General features: G+C 40.6%; 1 long non-coding RNA gene across 1 annotated transcript in view; it reads right to left on the bottom strand.

The window, feature by feature from the left end:
- The window catches only part of LOC107836774 (uncharacterized), a 58,677-nt gene that overhangs the window by 14,425 nt on the left and 23,620 nt on the right, over positions 1 to 20,632 (bottom strand). The window lies entirely within an intron of this gene.

The raw sequence follows: 20,632 nt of genomic DNA, 5'->3' as shown, positions 1-20,632 counted from the left end.
TCACTAAGTTATAGATATGATTCATGAAAACAGTCAAAGCACATTTTCCCGGCTCCCTCTCTACATCCCCTCGTCGCCCCTCTGAGGGCACTGGTGAATGATGATCGGCTCCAATCTATAATAGGTTTTCACGGCTCCCTCGGATCAAAGCGGCTTCTGCCAGGATGACAACATCGTCGTCCGCGGGGCGCGCATGGTCATTCACGAGTTTGATGAACAAGAAAACCGTATCACACAAATGCCACAGCTGTCTAAACTGCCAAGTGTGAACCCAATTGAAGCCTCCAGCGTACCGGATTTGCATGTTTTTTTTCCCGTGGCACCCTGCCTCGTGTGTGTATTATTACTTACAGGGTAACATAAGGGTTGCTCATTATAACTGGAGTTGTGTTTAATCGGTGCAGCCTGGAATCAAATACCTTGTTTAATGGCATTTAGTGAGGAAGCCAACAAGAGACTGGTCGACTTAGAAAAAGGTTTTATTTTGCAGAAACAACAACTGAAGTGTGAACATTTCTAAACACGGGCACAAATTTGTTATCTCAGCTTTTAAATTAAAATCTGACGTATTGACGAAAGCGGGCTAATTAGTGTCTGCGTCGGCAGCAGTTTGGTTACAGCCGAAGTTTTCATGAACCGACGCCGCTGGAAGTCGCTAGCTGTTGATAATCGCAAGCTCTGCAAACTAAAGCCAACATGACAGAAGCAACAAGCTGTGAGACGGCAGCAGCCGCAGTTCAGTAAATATTTCAAAAAACTCTGAAATTTGGAAATGTTGAAGTCAAACCCAAAAATACGAACAGAAAGTTGTAGCTGAGAGCGTCAATCCTCGACAATGGCTGTTGGAAAAACAAAATGTATAAATTCTTAGTGCTTTCATCGCATAAAAAGAGAATTGGTTCTCCCTCTCGAGGCTGCAGAACAAAATTTTGGTTTTGGAAATCTTGGTGTTGGCGGGTTGTTTTTTGACAAGTGTGCTGGCCATAACGTTTTCTTGTATGGGAAACACAAGAAAACACAAGCTAATATTGGCTTGCAACAACAACAAGGACAATGCTGTATGGAAACATTTAAGAGTTAATAAAAATCCTTCATTATCTGGTGATGTAGTACGGAAAATTACAGGTTAAGTTGCAAAACATTAATATCAGCAGCTAATTGCTAAGTGCTAGCCTTAAGACCAAATACAAAAGAAGCAATACATATTTTTCAAGTTTTTATGGCCAACAACAAGAAGTTGTGTTTACCCAAAGGGTGCAAATAAGCACACCTTGGGTTCTATGAACACAAAATCACACAAAACCAAAGCGATTGTTAGGTTTTACATTTTTGAAACCTGGCATTAAACACACAAACTAACAACACACAGAAAGTACAACCATCGATTGAAAACCCTTCATGCTCGCTCCTAAAAACTGCTAACAGCTAATTCTCGTCTATCGTAATTCATCTCAGTGTGACAGAAGAAAGAAGAAACTAGGGATTTATTTTTGAAGTGTGAGCCAATAGACCTTTCAAGCTTCAAATCGGACAAAAGCTGCAGCTGATTGGCTGGTAGGCTACGAGTCAGTCCGGATAAGGGTTTTATGCCTACTTCAAAGGAAAATCTAGGGCCTTGGGAAGTTAAAGGAGAGAAATACGCCGCAATCGCTCACTTGATCTCAACTCGGTTGAGCTCTACTTTGCTTACGGAGAGCTAAATGAAAGGCAGGACGAGTCACAAACCAACATCTGAAGACGTCTACTCTTAAGGCTTGGCAAACGAGGGAACCAATTTGTTGTTCCCGTTTCTCTATGGGTGCACCTTTACTCCAATCTGAACGCAACGGAGGAGTCTTTGAAGTTTGCACCAAACTACATCTGGAGACCCACAGACCTCATCTGAAGATCAACAATAAGCGATTCAGCAAACTCCACAGGGCATCTTTGATCTTTTATTGAAGAGAAAGCGCAGCGAATAAAAAACGTAATTCCTCAAAAATAAAAAGTGCAACCAGTAAAAAAAAAAAAAAAAACACACCAAAAATCCCCAAAAGACAGTACACTAAACTTCTTGAATATGTGTGTGTTTTCTTGTGGAAATAATTATTAAAAAAAAAACAACAAAAAAACTTCTTGCTTCACTTACGCTGAGGTCCACGCGTTGGAATCGCCGTCCGATGCTGGGACGGCTAAAACTTTTAAACAAGGCGAAATCGAGATGAATCAAGGTGGAGGTCGACAGGTGAGAGGAGTGCTCCTGCCCTTTTCCCAGGCACACAATATAGATTAAAGGTGGGATGAGGTGATTCGGGGATTTGTTACTCCACCAAGGGCCATTTAATCATAGCGTTGATAATAGGAGCCTCGATTAGTTGCCCCAGGCGATTCCTGGGCTCTGTTACCCTTACAACAATAATGCGTGAGCAAGGAGCTCCCTTTGAAGGTGACATTTAGGGGGGGAGAAAAAGGTTGCCGCAGTGCCACCATCGACTTTGATAAATTATTTTTCATCAGCCAGGAGCTTGCTCTGCACCTGTGCATGGGCCTAATGAAAGTGGAATGGACTGTATAGTGAAGCCCTGCGCGTGTGCTTCTGTTTGTGCATGTGTGCTCAAGTAAGACCTGGTTTGTGTGTGTGTGTGCGTGTGTGTGTGCGTGTGTGTGTGTTTTTCAGGACTGTGTAACCCAGGGGATTCTGTGTTGTCCTTCCCACTTCCTACAAATGAGAAGAAGTTATTGAGTCAGCATGGGAAACAAAGGGATGAAACATGAAATATGAGGAGGAGGACATAAACAACAACCGCGATATCTTCTAATCATGGAGTCCCATTGTGTTGCACTCGCATGATTATTCCTGCATTTTACTTCCAAATTAAAAGCTGATTCTTCCCACTGAGTAACAGAATGCATTATTTGACTCGTGGCTATTTATGGTACGATTTCCTTACCGAAGCTACCGGAGAAAACCAACAAACACGATCACAGTTTTATGAAAGCTGTCAGCGCTCAAGGCATCTACCCATCAAATGAAACCCTCCTGTGTTCTCAACTGCAGGCATTTATTTTTCCTCAGCATATTTATTTTATTTTTATTTTTTTATTTTTTCCCTTCCACAGTCCCTCCTGAAAGAGACGTTTGTCAGCATGCATACCTCAGTGAGGCAATAAATGACAAGCTGGCAGCGACGGAGCAGATTTGATCATGAGGTGTAGGGACAGAGCTAAGTGCGTCAGAAATGTGCTGATGCTCCTCGTGAATCATCGAGGTTTGGCGCTCTGGGATTACAGAGAGGAGACGGGAGTTTTGACGCTTATAAACGAGAGCGTCCCGTGCGAAGCTGTCCAACAAGTCGCACGACTTCGCTTCCTTGATTTGTGTGCGACGGTAACGAAGCGGAGAAGAAAGCCGTCGCTAACGCTCTGAATGAATTTTGGCCGGAAAAACGGAATTTTGTTGAATCGAACGCAAAGCAGCGTTTTACATGTGATTATTGCACAGAGCGCGGCATCTTTTCCCATTCTGTTGTTGTTGTCTTTTTTTTTTTTATCTAAAGCAGCAATACGTTGTCTTTTCAAAGTCACAGAGAAAAGACTCTCTGTGACTTTTCTCTGTGACTTTTAATTTAAAGTGCAGCTTTAAATTAAAAGCAACATTAGGATTTCCCATAATTCTAAGCAATTATATGCTAACATAGGTGTTGCAATAACTACAGATTAGCTAGTGTTTTTTCTGATACATATTCAGTGAAATGTATCTGGCATATATGCAAACTGTCTCTAGAAAGACTTTATATTCAGTGGAAAGACTAAATTAGTATTTTAGTCCCCTAGCAACCAAACCCTTCGGGGGGGAAGTTGTGAGCAGATGCCGCGAAGTGAAATTCACGTAGGTTTCTGGAATGCTGATTCCTTTTGTCCAATTTTCTTGTCCTGTACATAATATATTCAGGGGATAATTCTTTAAAAAATGCATAGGCAGGATGCTTAAAACAACCTTGGATCTATTAATTATGCATAATGGTAGCTATAGTTGAGTCTGAAGTCTTGAGAATAGATAAAAGGAGTTTCTTTGTATATTAAACGCAGATACATTTAGTTTTTTTTGTCATTTTTGAGAACATTGTGTTGGATAACGGCCTTTGCCTTCAGGGTGAGCTCAAGTAATGCAGAGTTGTTGTTTTTTTTGGACGACCTTGGGTCAGTCATTCTGGCTTGGGCTCACTGATTAAATAACATCAAGCTAAAACCACATATCCTACAATCCAGAAACATATTTTGCATTTTTTCCCTCTGCCTCTTAGCTGAATTTTTCACGTTCCGGGCCAAGTGCTTGGCGTTTCCGTCCATATAATGTGTGCTGATGTATTAACCTCGGAAAGATTTGACTTTCGTGGAAATCTGATTGAATGGCAAATTCAGGGAAGTCAGTATCCTCATTTAGTCCAAAATCAATATTTAATTTTGAACTTTTCATGGCCTATGTCTCTCATCCAGATTTAGCCCAAATCAAACAACTGAAAGTCAGGCTGCGTTGTCTTTGATGACGCATTTAAAAACCACTTTAGGTAGCACACCTTCATAGACTATTGGAAAAGGTAGTCGAGTTGCTGATGTGCAAATTATACCACCAATTATTTCCCAAAAAACATAACTCTTGCATTCTTTTCAATCTCACTTTCGTATATTAGAATTTACCTATTATCACTGAAGCATAAAAAATAAAGACCAGAAAACCTAAATGTTGGATAACAGAGCTGTGTGTATTCTTGCAAAGGCGCTTCAATTCATTCCCCGCTCATAAGCCGCATGTACGAGAAATGTCAGAGATAGCAGAGTTTGGCAGGCGTAAAGCAGCCTGGCTGTGCCAACACAATGACTCTTCCTGACCAAAAACTTGCAGCAGATAGAGCAATTGAAGGCTGAAGCATCTTTCTGTGCTTCCTGACAGATCTTCGCAGGGCTTTCCACTTTCAACTCTGCCGTTCATGTATTTCAGTCCTCCGCTAAATTTGGGAGAAATGCTGCAGCGCATGTCAACAGAATGTCAAAACGGTCCAAGGTACCAGGGCAGGACTTTAAAAATAAGTCGGCAGTGTTAGGAAAAAAAAAAAAAAAAACTTTCAAAGACCTGAAAGAGCCGGAAGAGCATCTGCTTGAGGCTACTTTGAAGAGATTACAGAGAATTTATGGCTGCTGCGAAGGTAGATACCGGTTGTTGAGTCAAGTCTCGAAACGTAAACGCTGCAGTATGGTTCAAAAAACACAAACAGTGGAAGGACTTTACCAGCAACACTTGAGCAAAGATGGAAAAAAACAACTCAAAGGACATGATTACCCTCCAAAAAATAAAAAATCTGTCTTTTCATACCAGCTGCATCACTTGACCCCCAGCCATGTTTATATGAAAGCTTATGAAAGAAAACCAAATAAAGTAACGCTTATTTAATTCCACATTTGTATAAGTGTTTCTCTTCGCTGTAGTAACGTACGTCGGCCTATGAGAGGCTCCTAAGGAGATAAAAAAATAAAAAATAAAAAGAAGACAATCGCCAACCTCCTGTGTTGCCTTCAAGGTATTTGTCAGTAAAACTGCGACTTCAAATACGACTTTCCTTCAAAACAGAACAGAACCAGGATCGCCTCGCCGTCTGGCGGCTCAGAGCGAGTGATCTAATAAGGCGTTATTTAACGCTGCTCGTCCTATAAATACTCGTCACTTGTCATGTCCAGGATTTCAATTCTAAATCCCTCGAGATCAGGACGTGAAGGCTGTGAAAGATCCAAATAAAGCTCGCCGAGCTGTCTTCAATAATACACTGTCAAACAGCAAAGCTCCTATTTGAGGATTTTCCTTTCATTTGTTTGTCTCTCCATACAGTCCCCGGTTGTCGTTACAGTCGGCGGAGCCGCCGCATTCATCATCTCCCCGGCTCGTGTCACGTCATTCAGGGGTGAGTGCCGTGAATAATCACGCGAATCAACTGGCTGGAGGAGAGAGAGGAATATTTCTCCGGCTTCTCGGGACCGGGGGCGTTATTGGAAGGGTGTTTGTTTTTAATTCGGGGGACGTCTCTGCTCTGCACGCACGCTTCAGAGACAATAAAAACAAAAAAAACAACGCGTCTCGCGGATGCCGAGTTCATCGCACGTGAGTTCCCGACGTTTCCCCGTAGTTTTCTTATGTCGGTGGAAAATGAGCCGAGAGCTCGTTTTCATCTTCGCCGCCGCAGCTCTCAAGTTGTAACCATTATTGCACGTCGATTTCATTTACAGTCTGGAAACTCATGAAATATGTGTCAGAAAATAGAAACATCAAATTTCACCTTTTGTCCTCTTTCCCTCCACTTCCAGTCCGTTTGGAAACTGATTTTAAACTTTTGTTTTTGTTTCACTCCAACTCATTTATCTACACATGATCATCAAATGAACTTTTACTACATGTTTCAAGGACTCTGGCATTTAAACTATCATCTTATTTCTGTTCTTGGACTTTATTGTTTTCTGATATGATTTTATTAAACGCCACGGTCGCTTTATTTGGTTGTTACTAAGCACTTCATAAATCAATGAATCAATTAAATCAATCAAATTAATGTTCAGATACGTCTCGTGTTTATAAAACTCATTAAATGCTAATTTATTGAGTTGATTGAATGCTCTCTGTGGGCGCTCTTTGGCAAATATATTTAAATGTAGCCCAATCAAATATGGTTGATTGATTATGGAAAATTACAAGCATGATTATTTGAGCGAGACGATTTTCTTGGATTGCGCCTCTCGAGGTGGCAGCATGTTGGAGGAGTTCAGTTTTCTAATTCTTTAATTCTTTAATTCTTCCATTTCTGGCAGAAAAAGTTCAAACATCTTGTGGGACGATTCTTCTCCGGTTGTGGATGCTGTGCAGCTGGGAGGGTTTTACCGAAGAACGTCGGACAACAACTTTTAATTCGACCTTGTAAAGCGTTCATTTGATTTGAATTATTTTCAATGTGGAAATCATTTCTTTGCGTTTCGCAAACAAGGCACCCATCGAGGAGAGTTCATCCTGAACATAAAACTCCCTCGTCTTTCCGTCTTCGAATCTCCACGCACACAGACAGACGTAGAGTTTGCTCAAAAGGCTGCCGCGAGGTCTCATTACACCCACAGCCGAAAAGCTGACGAAATCCATCAATATCACAAAACAGAATGAAATGAATTACTATATCTCTTGTTAACTCAGATTATGTTATCGTGGGCACTGTGGCCTTATTTGTAGAAATGATTTTGCCAGCGGTCGTCGAGAAGAAATTACGCAGAAACTGACTCACTGGATTGAATTTAGAACCAGTTTATGTAAAGATTCACTCCTCATGACTCATTGTTTAGACCATCCTTGTTTTCAGTGCAGTCACTGTAATCCACATTGGTTATGGATCGTGTTAGGAAGAGGAATTTTGCAGAACAAGATACAGAAGCAAGCAGCTGTTCATGAAAGGCTAAAGTAGTTGGAGGCACAAAAATCAATGCACCATCTAACAGAGGTCAAGTTAAAAAGGGATGAAATGTCAAATTTAAGGCAATCCAGTGAAACATTTCCATATTTCACAATATTGTGTAGTTTTTTTTTTTAAGCTCTGCATAACTAGTAGTAAAATAAATGCTTTGCCCCAAAGTCTGTTTTATGATTCATAAATGTTTACATAGCAGCATAGAGAGAAATTTTTAATACATAAATGACACATTCCTGGACATAAATTAGCATATTTGGTTTATTTTGTGAAGTGATGGTGAGACATTAGTTGTTAACGACCCGACGGAAATCGACTTTATCTGGAAATTAGCACAGAACCTTTGGTGATACTTCGCTTCTCTTTCAATTATGCTGACTCTGCATGGAGGCAAGATGAATACCTGCGCTTGTCCAGGTGGGCTGCCGGGGGCAAAAACACATTGGCCTCTGTGTCGAAGTATATTAATGCCTCAGGGAAAAGTTGTGGATAACTAAAAGTTTTTGGAAAGTCTGATCGACTTAGAAGTTAAGGCATACGTCGAATGAGTGATTTAGTTACATTTATTCCCTTTTTTGAGTGTTATGGGTTACAATAGCTTTTGTAAAAACGTCCGTCACGTTGGATTCTCTTATTCTCTACTTCACCTCTAGAGCAAAAGTCATTTCCAAATGAGCAGTGTGGTGAAGAACTCGTTCCATATTTGTTATTTAGACAAATCCATATCTAAAAATAAAGTGCACTAGATTAGTCTTCAGTCCCACCGAAATGCACAATTGTCTGTCGTGTCTTTCAGCAACTCAATAACTACAAAAAAAGGTGCAAACTTAAGTTTTGGCCGTGGCAAAACAGGATTATAAATGTGCAGCGCGAAATATAGCATCTCAACAGAAAACTGCAGGAGTTTGCTACCCATGTGTGAATAACAGGCTCCTTTTTATTTATTTATTTATTTATTTATTTTTATCCAACTCCGTCTGAAATCACTGAGTCATTTTTAAAAATAAAAAGATAAATTTGCATCTTTGCATAGGAGCAGAGCTAGATCTCGGCTCGACGGGGCGCGCCGCAGCAGATGAGCAAGGCGCTTTGTTTTCGGCGTTTTAAAAGTAGGATTAACACTCGGGATCGCTCGACAAATGCAATTAACTCAATCAGATTTAGGTAGATGTTATTTTCCCTGTTGCTATTTGAGTGTTAAAGTCTTTGAATGGCCTTTCAGTGTTGAGAAAATTAGCGTCCAGAAGCTGCAATTAGAGGAAAGCTGCCACAACAAAAGACAAGTGATGGAGCGTGACAACGAGCTTCGGAATTCAAATCAGGAATCCAGCGAGCATCCAGGTATTTATAGGATTTACAGATGAAAAACAGAAAGAGCGTGAAAGACTGGGACTTAGAGAGGAGCTTCTACCCCAGCAGTTGTTCCCATCTGTATGTCAATATTAAACTGTGTCAGATCAGGTACAATTTCAGTTCAATCAGTACATCTTGTACTAGCGCCAGCAACAGAGAAGGGCTCATATTTTCACCACAATCTCCAGGAACGGTGGCTTGTGAAGTCCAAAAAGTCATACACTTCCTGTTAGTGTGTCCAGATCGATATGGTTTCCTGACTCTGTTTCCAGCATGCCTCTGTTTTACTTTAGTCTATTTATGCCTCAGAGAAAGGGGCTTGTGCATTTACCTTCTTCAAAGTTCAGACTCTTTAATCATCTTTAAAAAAAAAAAAGCAAAGTATAAATTTGCAAAATGCTGCACTTTTTAACACCAGGTGTTCTGTGTTCACCGCCTGATGTCACAGCTAACTCAAGCCAACTTAAGCATTTTTCTAAAGCCAAAAAGGTCAACATTTTGGCTTTGGAGTATGATTGCATAATCATGCTCCAGTGTTTCCGTCGATTACTTATAATCCCAAACTTATTTATACTGTGAACAACAAATAAAATCTTTCCCGCACAAAAAAAAGCTGCATTGATTTGCCGTGATGTGCTTTAGATGACATCTCCCTTTACTTCCTAATGTCTTACTTGTATAAATGTCAAAGTCCACCTTCAATTTTTTTATTATTTTTTTGTAAATCCCTTTAATTTTGCTTTTTGAACAGTGGCTCAACTCATAATAGGTTTCGTAATCCGCAAATAAACAAAGAGTGCTCCTTTTCTTTGCTAGCACTCCACCCTCCACCCAGTTTTCAGCCGACTGTATTTTCATTGCATTACCTCAAGCAAACAGCAGCTCCACAAGCAAACATTGGTTATTACACACTCTGCCAAGGCGAGGGCCACATGCTGGAGCTCTGCCTCGCTGATGTGGGAAGAAAGAGAAAGAGGGAGGCCAGACCGGACAGGTCTGACTGGTCGGTTTGAGCGAGAAGTACATTTCCACAAGGCACACATGTTACGGACACATGAGCGGTTACATCATTACTGCGACTGCCAGGAGGGGGAGACAAAAGTTCTGCACTGGCAGCTTAAACTTGTTTCTTCTGCTGGAGGAAAGCACTTTTTGTTTCTCTCTATCAAGACCATTTTTTATTTTCTTTTACTGTGAGAAGATGCATTTTTTATAGCCTCACTCCCACTGAAAATATTATATAGCGATGTAAGACGTGAGGTGACTTCAATATGTGAAACACGGCCTCTGGTTTACGAGGTTAATTATCCAAGTGCCCACTTGTTAATCCATTTTTAAATTCCAGTTACGAAACGCTAAGTCCTCGTGTTTTACTCGTTCCCCCTACGTCCCCGGTTTTGTTTTGCCGTTTCAGCAAGTAATCCTTAATTGGATTTGGTGTAAAAGAGCAAAAAGGTTGGTGGATTCATAAAACTTGAGTTCTTTAAGTGGTTTCATTGGGCCCAGAGGAAGAAATTCGGCTTCTCGGGTGCAACGCACGTACCGAGACAGAGCGGGCGTGCAGCAGCGGTACGCCGTGTGCTCAGCATCTCCAGAATTAAAGCGGCTCAGAAAAAGTAACGATCTGTGCTTTCTGCTTGACCTTCAGAAAAAGGTTTCAGAGTAACAAGCGTGGGAAAAGCTTCGCCACACAAAGAAGAGTGTGAAATGACTCCACTTAAAGAAGGGAAGGAAAAAAACAAACAAAACATGAACATCCAGTTCGTAAATTTAAGGATTAAAAATATGAAACAGTGAAGAAATCCTTATAACATAGCCGCACTTTGGAACAAAATAATAAAAAAAAAGGATATGAGAAAGCAATTATAGTTACAACTCCAAATCCCTCTGTATGTTGAAATTTTGAGGCCATGAGATACAAAAGCTATTAGGGCCTGAAGACACAAATACAGAGCAACCGAGCGGAACGGCTCTTGCTGTCAAAACGAAATTGGGCAGATAAGTTGCGAGGATTTTTAAAGCAAGCACTCCACCAACCTAAACGCCTCGGTACCGATTCGAATACCCCCGGTTGCACCCATCGCCGCGTATCCTTTCCCCTGTTTCTTCATTTCACGCAACACTATCCGAGGTGTTGGTGGAAACTGGCAGACAAGGTCCAATTTTACACACTCGCCGCCCGAACCTTGGTCGTGTTATAATCAGCTCGCTTGTTCCATCAGAGCGGTGGAAGAAAAGATAGATGAGAAATCTGAAGCGCGCGCACACACACACACACACACACACACAAACACACACAACACTCCTGCATGTACAAAAGGGTATTACGGGGCACACAGGTGGCCGACGCTTCAGGGCCACGAGTTTTCCGCCTTATTCTTAACTGGTAGACGTCAAGCAGTTTATGATTGCCAGCTCCATCGGGGTTGAGAGAAACGTTCCCGAGAAAAAAGGCGGGTGGGGGGGAAAAAAAAAAAAAAAAAAAAAAAAAAAAAGAAGTGTTTTTCCGCGCCTTCTTTTCATTTTCAGCAAGACCTAAAATGTTTAAGTGCCTAATCCCAATTAATCTGGAGTTTACAGAAATCCCTTATTACTCCACTGAATTAGCTTAAGGGTCTTAATCCCTCAACAATGAGCGGAGGAGTCTGTGTTCAACCACACAAATGGACAGATATGGGGCTTACATGAACATTGTCTTTGACTTTAAAGTAAAACACACGTGTAAGTAGCAACGTTTATCAGTCGAATCGGTTTTAAAAAATGAGCGCCGGCGCCCTTTTAACCACCACACGTTGTGCTGCCCAGAAAGCTTTTTCTGAGCACTGCTGGTTCTGAAAAGCTCAACGGGTAAAGTTCTGTCAAGGCATTGCAGTTTGTGTGTGTGTGTGTGTGTGTTTGTTTTTTTTTTATTGAGTCAGAGAGAACAAAAACGTGCCTAAATGTGCTTTTGCTTTGGAAAATTGGACTTTCGGTGTTGGGTTGGGAGCTTGTATCCTTACGCTATTCAACGGCTCATTTCATTTAATTTAAGTTGGATGATGTTTTATGTCTTCTAAGCACAAAAACTCTCAATGAGAATGTCAAAAGGCTTACACTCACCGGCCTGTTTATTAGGAACACCTGCTCAATTGCTGGCAGTAAAACAGTAAGTAGGTTTGTAATGTGGCACCGATTCCACATCGTCTAGGCACGGTGGGGATGACTCCCTAAACTTCAAAGTCAGGATACAGATGGGAAAGAAGTAAGATTTCAGGAACTTTTAACATATGGTTTTTCTCTCTCTCTCTCTTTGAGTCCAGATCTGTAGGGCTAATCATTCACAGTCATTTCTCTGGCTTACAGAAAACTAAGATAACCAGCTGTGAGTACAGCTGTTTCGACCTTTTTGTCGACAGAAACGCCTGGTTGATATCAGAGGTCGGGTGAGAGTCTTGAACCTTGAAGCAGATTGGCTACAGCAGACATGTTCATCAGCTTAATGTGGGAGACTGAGGATGAAGTACGCTCAGGTTCACCAGAATGGGACAACAGGAGGCTTGAAAAACATTGTCAGTTTATTTGGTCTCAATTTTAGTTGCACCGTTTCAAAATGCAGACTATGAATCTGGTGTAACTTACAGGAAAGTATAGATTCTAAGATTAACAATAAATAGTTTAGATTAGCTTAATCGGCTTGTTACTAGTAAATGCAATAGCTAGAATGTAAACGTGTTCTGATTGTGTATTTACTGTTTTGTTTTTTGTTTTTTAGTATAGACTTGCATAAAAGTTATGGGAAAAATCTCAAAAATTACCCTTATATTATTTGTTCATGACCTTTGACCTATGAAGGAATGCCCAGACAAGAAATTCGTCAACGAGCCGCTGCCGATAACTTGACCTTTGTGTAGTGTATGTCCAGAGTGGGTGTCACTCAGTGCTCATGATAAGTCTCCGTGATTAATCTTTGACATATCAGCATGAGAAAGCATCCCTACAGCATTTTCCACACTATTTTTAATGGGGTTTGACAAAAAACCCAGTTGTTGCTCAGATTGAGAACAGATGCATTTCTTACAAGGTTAAATCTGCTTACGATGAGTTGTTTGTCTTTTAAATGACTCCTATGTTTAAGATTTCATCACTTCATTGTCTAAGCTGAAATAGAAGCTAAGATAAATGAAAATATATATATATTTTTTTTTTACATTTTAAAATACATTTCAAAAAGTTGGCAACTTTCTCTTTGGAAACGTGACGTATTAAACGTTTCAGAACGTCATCTAATGCAGTCGGTGCAAAATGCTTTTGTGAGAAACTGTGAAATGGGCCGATGAGACTTCTTAAATCTCTTCCAGGGCAAAAAAAAAGAAAAAAAAAAAAAGAAAGGAAATCTAACATGGTAAAATTATGCTGTACAATGGTAGATGTCAGTGTTCATTTTAAATGACAAACTGGGTTGAGCACTGAACGCAGATTAGCATAATTTATAACATCGCGTTTTTCACTGATCAGTGAGTTGTTGGCGCCCTACAAATTACAAACGTGTAATTCAAGTGTATATTTTGCCAAACTGGAGGAAAAAAAAAAAAATCAGTGCAAGATTTATTGCTTGAACCGAATTTGTATGTATTGGTTTGTTTTCAATAAAGTGATAAGGATGGTATAAAACAGCCGAGTAATCAATTAACCTAAAATAAATTCCACAGACTGAGCATTAAAAAATCCTGGATCTTAAAAAAAAACAACAACACTACATACAATCCTGCGTAGGTAATGAGCCCTGTGAACCTGGAGCTCACCCCCCCCGCCCACAAGCGCTGTAATTTTCTGCACTCGTACAATAATTAAAAAATAAAAATTATGTCCCAGCGTGTAACAGCAGATGCGAGAAATTAATCGCATTATCTCAATTTCACAGCTCCTCGGAAAGCGTTGCAAACAGAGATGAGCTCACTCCTGCAAAAACATTGCACATCTACTTGAGTCTCCAATGGGGCTGGAAGACATGAAAACTATCTAGTTCTTAATCCGTTTTTTTTTTTTTTTTTCATATACCGAGAGCCCTCATTCATCCAGGCAGATTTATTTAGCCTCTTGTAGCCGTTGATGCTCATTTAAATGACCCGGAATTTATGTTGCCGACATTTGACAAGATGAGGAGGATAAATTGAGCTTTGGGAAGATATTAATCTGCGCAAATCAGTCCACTCCTGACAGAGCGAACAATCATTACAGCTTAAATTTACTTAACGGGAACACGTGAAGATCATTTCTGAATCTGTTGCGTTAAAACACTTTCCTTTAAAGATATTTGCTGTTCAAAAAGCTCACTGTATATTTGCATCATCTGCTCTCGGGCGCTTGACTTGTCGGTGACCTTTAATAAAAGGCAAAAGCTCTGCTTAGATAATGAATATGTCAAACGTTTTTTCCACATCAGAGCTTCTACACGCAGCCCAGGCGTCCATACATCCAAATCAGAGTGCAGAAGTAGCTGCTGAACATTAATATTTTATTCCCCCCCGTTTGCTAAACCGGATTTTCGGCAGCATTTTTAAAGTAAATCTCCTCACAGCAGGACGTCGTGTAGATAAGGTCGAGCGCGCCGAACACAAGCGGTCCTCTGAGTGGTCAAAATGGGGAATGTTGGATAGCTAATCTGAAAATGTCCAGATGTTTTCAGCTTCGTGTTATTGTAATTCGTTATTATTTACAGCGAAGGTCTATTGCGCCGTCCAGAAACATGGACGATTTCGTACACCTCCAAGTAAACGTTTAAACTGATCCTGAGCATAAATGAGAGCTAAGAGATTGTTTTCAAAGCTACGATTTACAAGATGAATCACAATTCGGGCAGAAATGTGGAACTGCGTTTATGATTTCAGTTTCATAGCAGAACAAACACGAGCTAAAAATAATTAGCAAATAAAACAAGGGCCTCTAAACGCCACAGAAGTTGTTGTGTTGCCACCGCCCACATATCGGTGCAAGCTGTAAAAAACTCATGCAGTTGTGAACACAATTAATTTATGTATTTTTTTTTTTGTAGCTCATAGCAATTACTGAGTAAGAGGCAGAAAAATACTGAATAAAAATAAAAATTAATATCAAAACTCAACAGCTTACTGCACATTTGCATTTTTGTGAAAAATGTCCATCTCCTAGCTATAAAACTAATTCAAAATAAAGTACTGATTTTAAATCTAAAGTAGCACATACATTAGGTATAACGGTCAACATTTGGTCTGCAAATGTGACCAAAATGCATAAACTGACTCAACTCCGACCACTAGATGCAGGCTATTTGCTTCAAATGTTCACTTTACACCAACTTGGCAGCCATTTTTTTTAGGAAGGTGACAATATGAGATCTTTATTATGTATGTGTGTATATAAAACTGGATGACATATCTGGTTCATAGGAAGCCAGGCTGCACCATTCAGCCACTACGTATCAAATATCACCTTGATAATTTACAAATATGCCCTTTTTTTTCTCAGCATTATCAAGCTGCAGCTGCTGTAAATCTTATCTATGCGAACTCCCTGAAAACCACATTACTCTCTAATCATGAAAGCATTGAGAGCTTACACACTTATTCCATTAGTAAATCCAGCTTATTTTATTGAAGATTTATAAAATTAGGACTCGTTATTGCTTTTGAGCCGGGTTCCCATCACACCGAGATTTCTCCATATTCCTTTAATCATCAGCCTCGGATAATGACATTCTCCATTCTTAACACTTTCGTATTAAGAGAGAGATAGTTGGATTTGCCTAATACAGGCAATCACATCAAAATTCTCATATCCGGGTCACTGGACGCTGTAATTCTGTCAAACCCAAATGTTAGCCGATGACAGGAAGTGCTCCAAATGTCAAATAGATTGTTCAGTGATGACGAAGCAACAAAGTTGCTAAGCGGTGGCTGGAGGGGTGTGAAGTTGTACGACCCAAAACCCGAGTTCGAAGCCAACTAAATATTATGTGAGGTCATCTGGGCAGCCATCACACTGGACTAAGATGACACAAAGGCATTAATATGCAATGCATCCTCCCTGTGGAGAAGCTAAATAGATAGATGAATGAATCAAAGCAACACTTCAGGTATGTGTTTGATTAGGGAATGAAATTATCCATAGCGACCGACAGCTGATGGTTCATGTTCGAGCATCGAGAAACCCCAGCGTGAACAACACAAACGAGTAAAAGTTCACACTCCTCATGACTTTGGCATCTAAGTGCATTCGTGAGTAAACGGGACAGGAGGCGTTTTGATATGTTCCAGCTTGCAGAGTTAGCAGTTGCAAAGTTATTTAGTGGAATCGCATCATTCCTTGCGCTCTCATTACATTTAGAGGGTTTGCCGACGGTAGCTGACTACTGTTGAACTTGATAAACAGTAGTTTACTAAAACAACATGACTGGTGAGACGTCTGTGGTTTGGCTTGGAGAGCGACATAGCGAACATTCTTCAGGTGTCATTGACCGAGTTCATGCAATGTCAGGCGATGTCAGGCGATGTCGGACGGTGCAGGATGGAAAGACACCAACATGGCTGTTATAGTCTGGAAAATAGTCCCAGTATTTTCCAAAACTATGTATTGTTCCTTTTTTGTACACTTCTTTCGATCCTTCCTTGAGTCCCTTCTTTGTATCCATTGTCCACTTTTTTTTATAATTTCCTTTTATAGTTCCTTATCTTGCCCTTCTTTCTTCCTGTAACTTTTCTTCCTCCATTCTGTAATTGAGTGTCGTTCTTTCCTTGTATCATTCCCCCCTCGTTTTGTTTGTATCCTTCCCCCTTATTTAGTTCCTCTACATGCATCATTCCTTTGTTTCTTTCTTGTTTCTCTGACGGACCGCTGACTTGTCTTGGGTTTACATCACCTGCTACCCAATGACCCCTGGCAAAAGGTATCAGGCCTCTTGAGACCCTACATGGAATAGTCGGACCAGACAATGAATGGAAGAGTCTTTAAAACCTGCCTACCTTGAAAATACCTACACTCTGCAAAACAAACTTTGGAATTACTTGCCGTTTTTACATGACAAATGAGTAGAAACTCTGCAATAACTTTCAAAATACTACAAAAAAAAAAAAACAATGTGTCTTCTAATTTTCTGAGCGGTCTAATTCTAACTTTACCTGCATATCTGGTAAAATGCAAGTCACAGTGAGGTGTCACCGAGGACATGGCTAGATTTAACAGAGTCTGATGTGATTAGTGCGGGGGCCCCGACCGGCTGCTCCCCTTTGTGTTTAGTCACAGCGTTGACAGAACAGGGCTTATAAACTCAGTTTGCTCCTTTAGCGTCTGTCATGTTGTTTACAGCTGGAGCTCTCCTCGCACTCTTCCTCTTAATCCTTCTCTCCTCCTCTACGCTCTTGAAAGCGCAAACACAGCACTGTCGGTCCCCCCCCCAATAAAAGAGGCTCTACTCTCACTTTGATATTACAAAGGCAGAACCCCCCCTCGTCTCCCCGACACACGCATTCTCTGAGATCCAGACTCAGGAGCTGTTTAGTTCCACACGTGGGCTATAATAAGTCATGAGTGAAGTTTACGACTCATGAAAGCTCGCGCTGTCGCCGTATCCCAACAGTTGGTGAATAGCCCTGTCAAAGGAACCCTATGAAGGGCACTTTGAAGCCTTTTATTTCCACTAGAGTTCATTTGGAAGTGAAAAATAACATTTCAAACCTGATTTAATAAACAGCAGAAGCTGAAATCCAAGCTGAACACAACACATGTTCAGCTTTTTTTTTCTTTTTCTTTTTTTTTGCTTAAAATATCACAGATTGAACTAAAATAACAGACAACCTTCTTCTCTCTTTTTGGTTTTCATTACACCATCCGAGCCTTGCTTTGTTCTTCTTATTCCAAGCTCCTAATAAAACAGCGGAGCTACACCGCCATCTTGTGGCAACTCGAAATTATTACAACCTGAATGTATCATCATCATCATAATAACGTTGACCCAAAAATAAATAAATAAATAAATAAATAAATAAATGCTCATCTATTTCACGCATCATTAGCAGGCATCAACCACTGACAATAATGAGGATAATTGGATTTTAAATGAACACAGTTTATAATTTGCTCTGGAGATTGATGGGGATTACTGATGTCTGCCACCAGACCGGCAGGCACTGACGAACACATACCAGGCGCACCTTCGTGTTTCTATCCTCGAGTCACCCAGAACGCCTCCCAGTTCAGAAAAACTAAAAAAAATAGACGATGAAATATGAAACATGTGACTCAGGATTGGAATGTTGTGGGGAAAAACTTGAACCTTTTTGTTCATAAAAGCTTCAAACAATCTGGAAATTCAAAACAGCTAAAGGAAACATACCCTAAAACTTGTACAGTAGGTTACATTGCGATATTTTTTGTCATTGTATTGGATTAAATGATAAATGGCTCTGAGATATTCCACCTTCTGTTATGTTTATCTCAGCGTGATCAGCAGCCGACAGAGGCCAGTATGCTCAGGCAGAAAAGGAGAACAAGATGGAAGAGCAGGGGACAGATCAGATCGCTGAGTCACATCAGCACAAAGCCAAAGAAATAGTTTCAAAAACTCAAAACTGCAATTCCAAGAGAAACTGTTTCAAGAAAATGTGTCAAACTGGAGGCCCACAACCATCTCTGTGCTCTCTCGACTCGAAAAGGCGACATAAATAAAAGTTTCAAGATGACCGTTTTATCAGTTAAATCTAAGCAGTTTTTATCTATGCACTGCCAAATTACATCAATGTGAATAGATGACTGGATATGATTTGTTGAACAGACATGGATAGATTTATACAAAACATGTTTGTCATATCTTTTTTTGCACAGAATCATCCTTAGATACTGAGATATTGGTCTGCTCAGTTCTGTCTGTCTTTAGCTCCTTTAGGGGCTCCTGCCACTTTAAATCCAAAGAAGCTGCTGCCTCCTCCCAACACAGTTTACACTATATGGCTGCAAATAGATGCACAATCATACAATCTTTTATATTTTTCTTAGAATGGATTCTCATTTTACATTGTTCATTGCCTGAAAATAATCTTGAATCTAAATACACCTTTACTTTAGATTTGTTCATGTACAAATGATTAATTACTACATCTTTTATGTTTAGGGAATGTACAACAAAGTACTAAAAGGTACAACAGCATTTAATTAGGATGTTATGTAACTCTCCAGCAAAATGTAGTGCAGAACTGTCAAGTGAAAAGTGAATAAAACATGGTTTATGTTTTTCAATAAGACACATCTGGAAAGTCCTGCATGTATTTTGATTCACACTTTCTTCCCAATGCATGAAAAACACTGTGTGACAAAAAAATAAATAAAATCTAACCCACCACCCTCACTTTGTAACACTGTGGTGGCAGCAGCATGATATGGGAATGCTTAAATGTGGTTAAATTTGAGGATAGATGGAGATAAAAATAGGAAGAAAACCTGCAAAAGTCTCAAGACTGGAAAGTTCACCATCTAGGAAAACAAAGTCCCAAAACTCAGTCTACCTAAGCAAATTCATGCATCAAAAATGGTCCAGTTAAAGTCCAGACCCAAATCTATTTGTGAAAGCATTACAAGATGCTTTTCATCCTGTCCGATTGGACTTTATACCTGGGTCAGTTCTGAGCTGCTACTTCTGCTACTTCGCTGTAACGTCTAAAGCCGCTCAGAGTACGACTCCAATACAAGTCCAACAGTTGACGCCTTTTGTTTTGCAGATAAAACAGTGCAGCAATAATCTGATTCCCGAAGACGCCGCGCCTGCTTTTGTTCCGTGGGTATCTCGCCACGAGCGGCTGCTTTGCATCCCGCTAAGCCTCCGTCCACGGAAAAGCAATTCAGCTGAATAATTACTGGAATTAGTTTGGCTGTGTCGCATACCTCCACTCCCGGTGACACTCTGGTATCGCCGCCGTGACTGAGCATGATTACAGCGAGAAACAATTACACAGCAGAAGGCCTTTCAGAGGCTCTCACCGAGCCAAGCTATTAGCAGCACAAGCAGGCTGAGCTGTCAGGATATCAGCAGGTACCCCACTGTACAAGCGCTTCATGTTGTCAAAAGTGCTGACATAAAGAAAGAAAAAAAGTAACAAAAGAACTTAGGCTACCGCTGGAAAAATCATCTATTTTTTAAGCTCGATTAATAATGAAGCACTTTTCTGAATAGGGGACGTTCACCTTCCTTCTTCTAAGCACAGCGCCGAATGGAAGCAAACATATCTATGACTTGTAAACTCTTAAACTTTCCTGCGTTCCTCTCCGACCTTGTCTGCTGCCACTCCACCGCTTTTAAGTTTCGGCCTAGGGAACGATTCAACCCCTGTAGACCTGCTAAATGCGCCGCTCCACATCAAACCCACACAGGACCTTGAGAAGACGACGACTCGCAGGCAACTTTTGTTCCCGCTAAATTATTCTGCCGACAGTCGCTGCTTTAATGTTTTCTGTCCAAGAGGATTTAGAGTCTTTAGCCACCCACGGGCCAATTCAGACCTTCAATCATAATCCAAACTGAACCTTGACTTGTGCTTCCACAGGGAATTAATTCTACGTATGGTGTCACATTTTAAAAGCAGGGAGTGCAGCTGTACCTTTCCATCAAACCATCGTTTTTATTTCCTCTAATACCAGATCAATCCTGTTCTGTCCAAGTGTCTGCAGTGGACACTCACCCCGAAAGGTTGTGCTGACGAAGTTGGATGCTTACAGAGTGTTGTGTCCAAGCATATCGACGGAGAGCTGAGCGGAGAGAACTGCAGTAGGAACAGATGCCAAGCTGACAGGGATAGCTGTAGCTT

Source organism: Poecilia formosa, unplaced genomic scaffold, assembly GCF_000485575.1.
Source record: "Poecilia formosa unplaced genomic scaffold, Poecilia_formosa-5.1.2 Scaffold83, whole genome shotgun sequence".
NCBI lineage: Eukaryota > Metazoa > Chordata > Actinopteri > Cyprinodontiformes > Poeciliidae > Poecilia > Poecilia formosa.
This window is presented reverse-complemented; position numbering and strand designations above follow the sequence as displayed.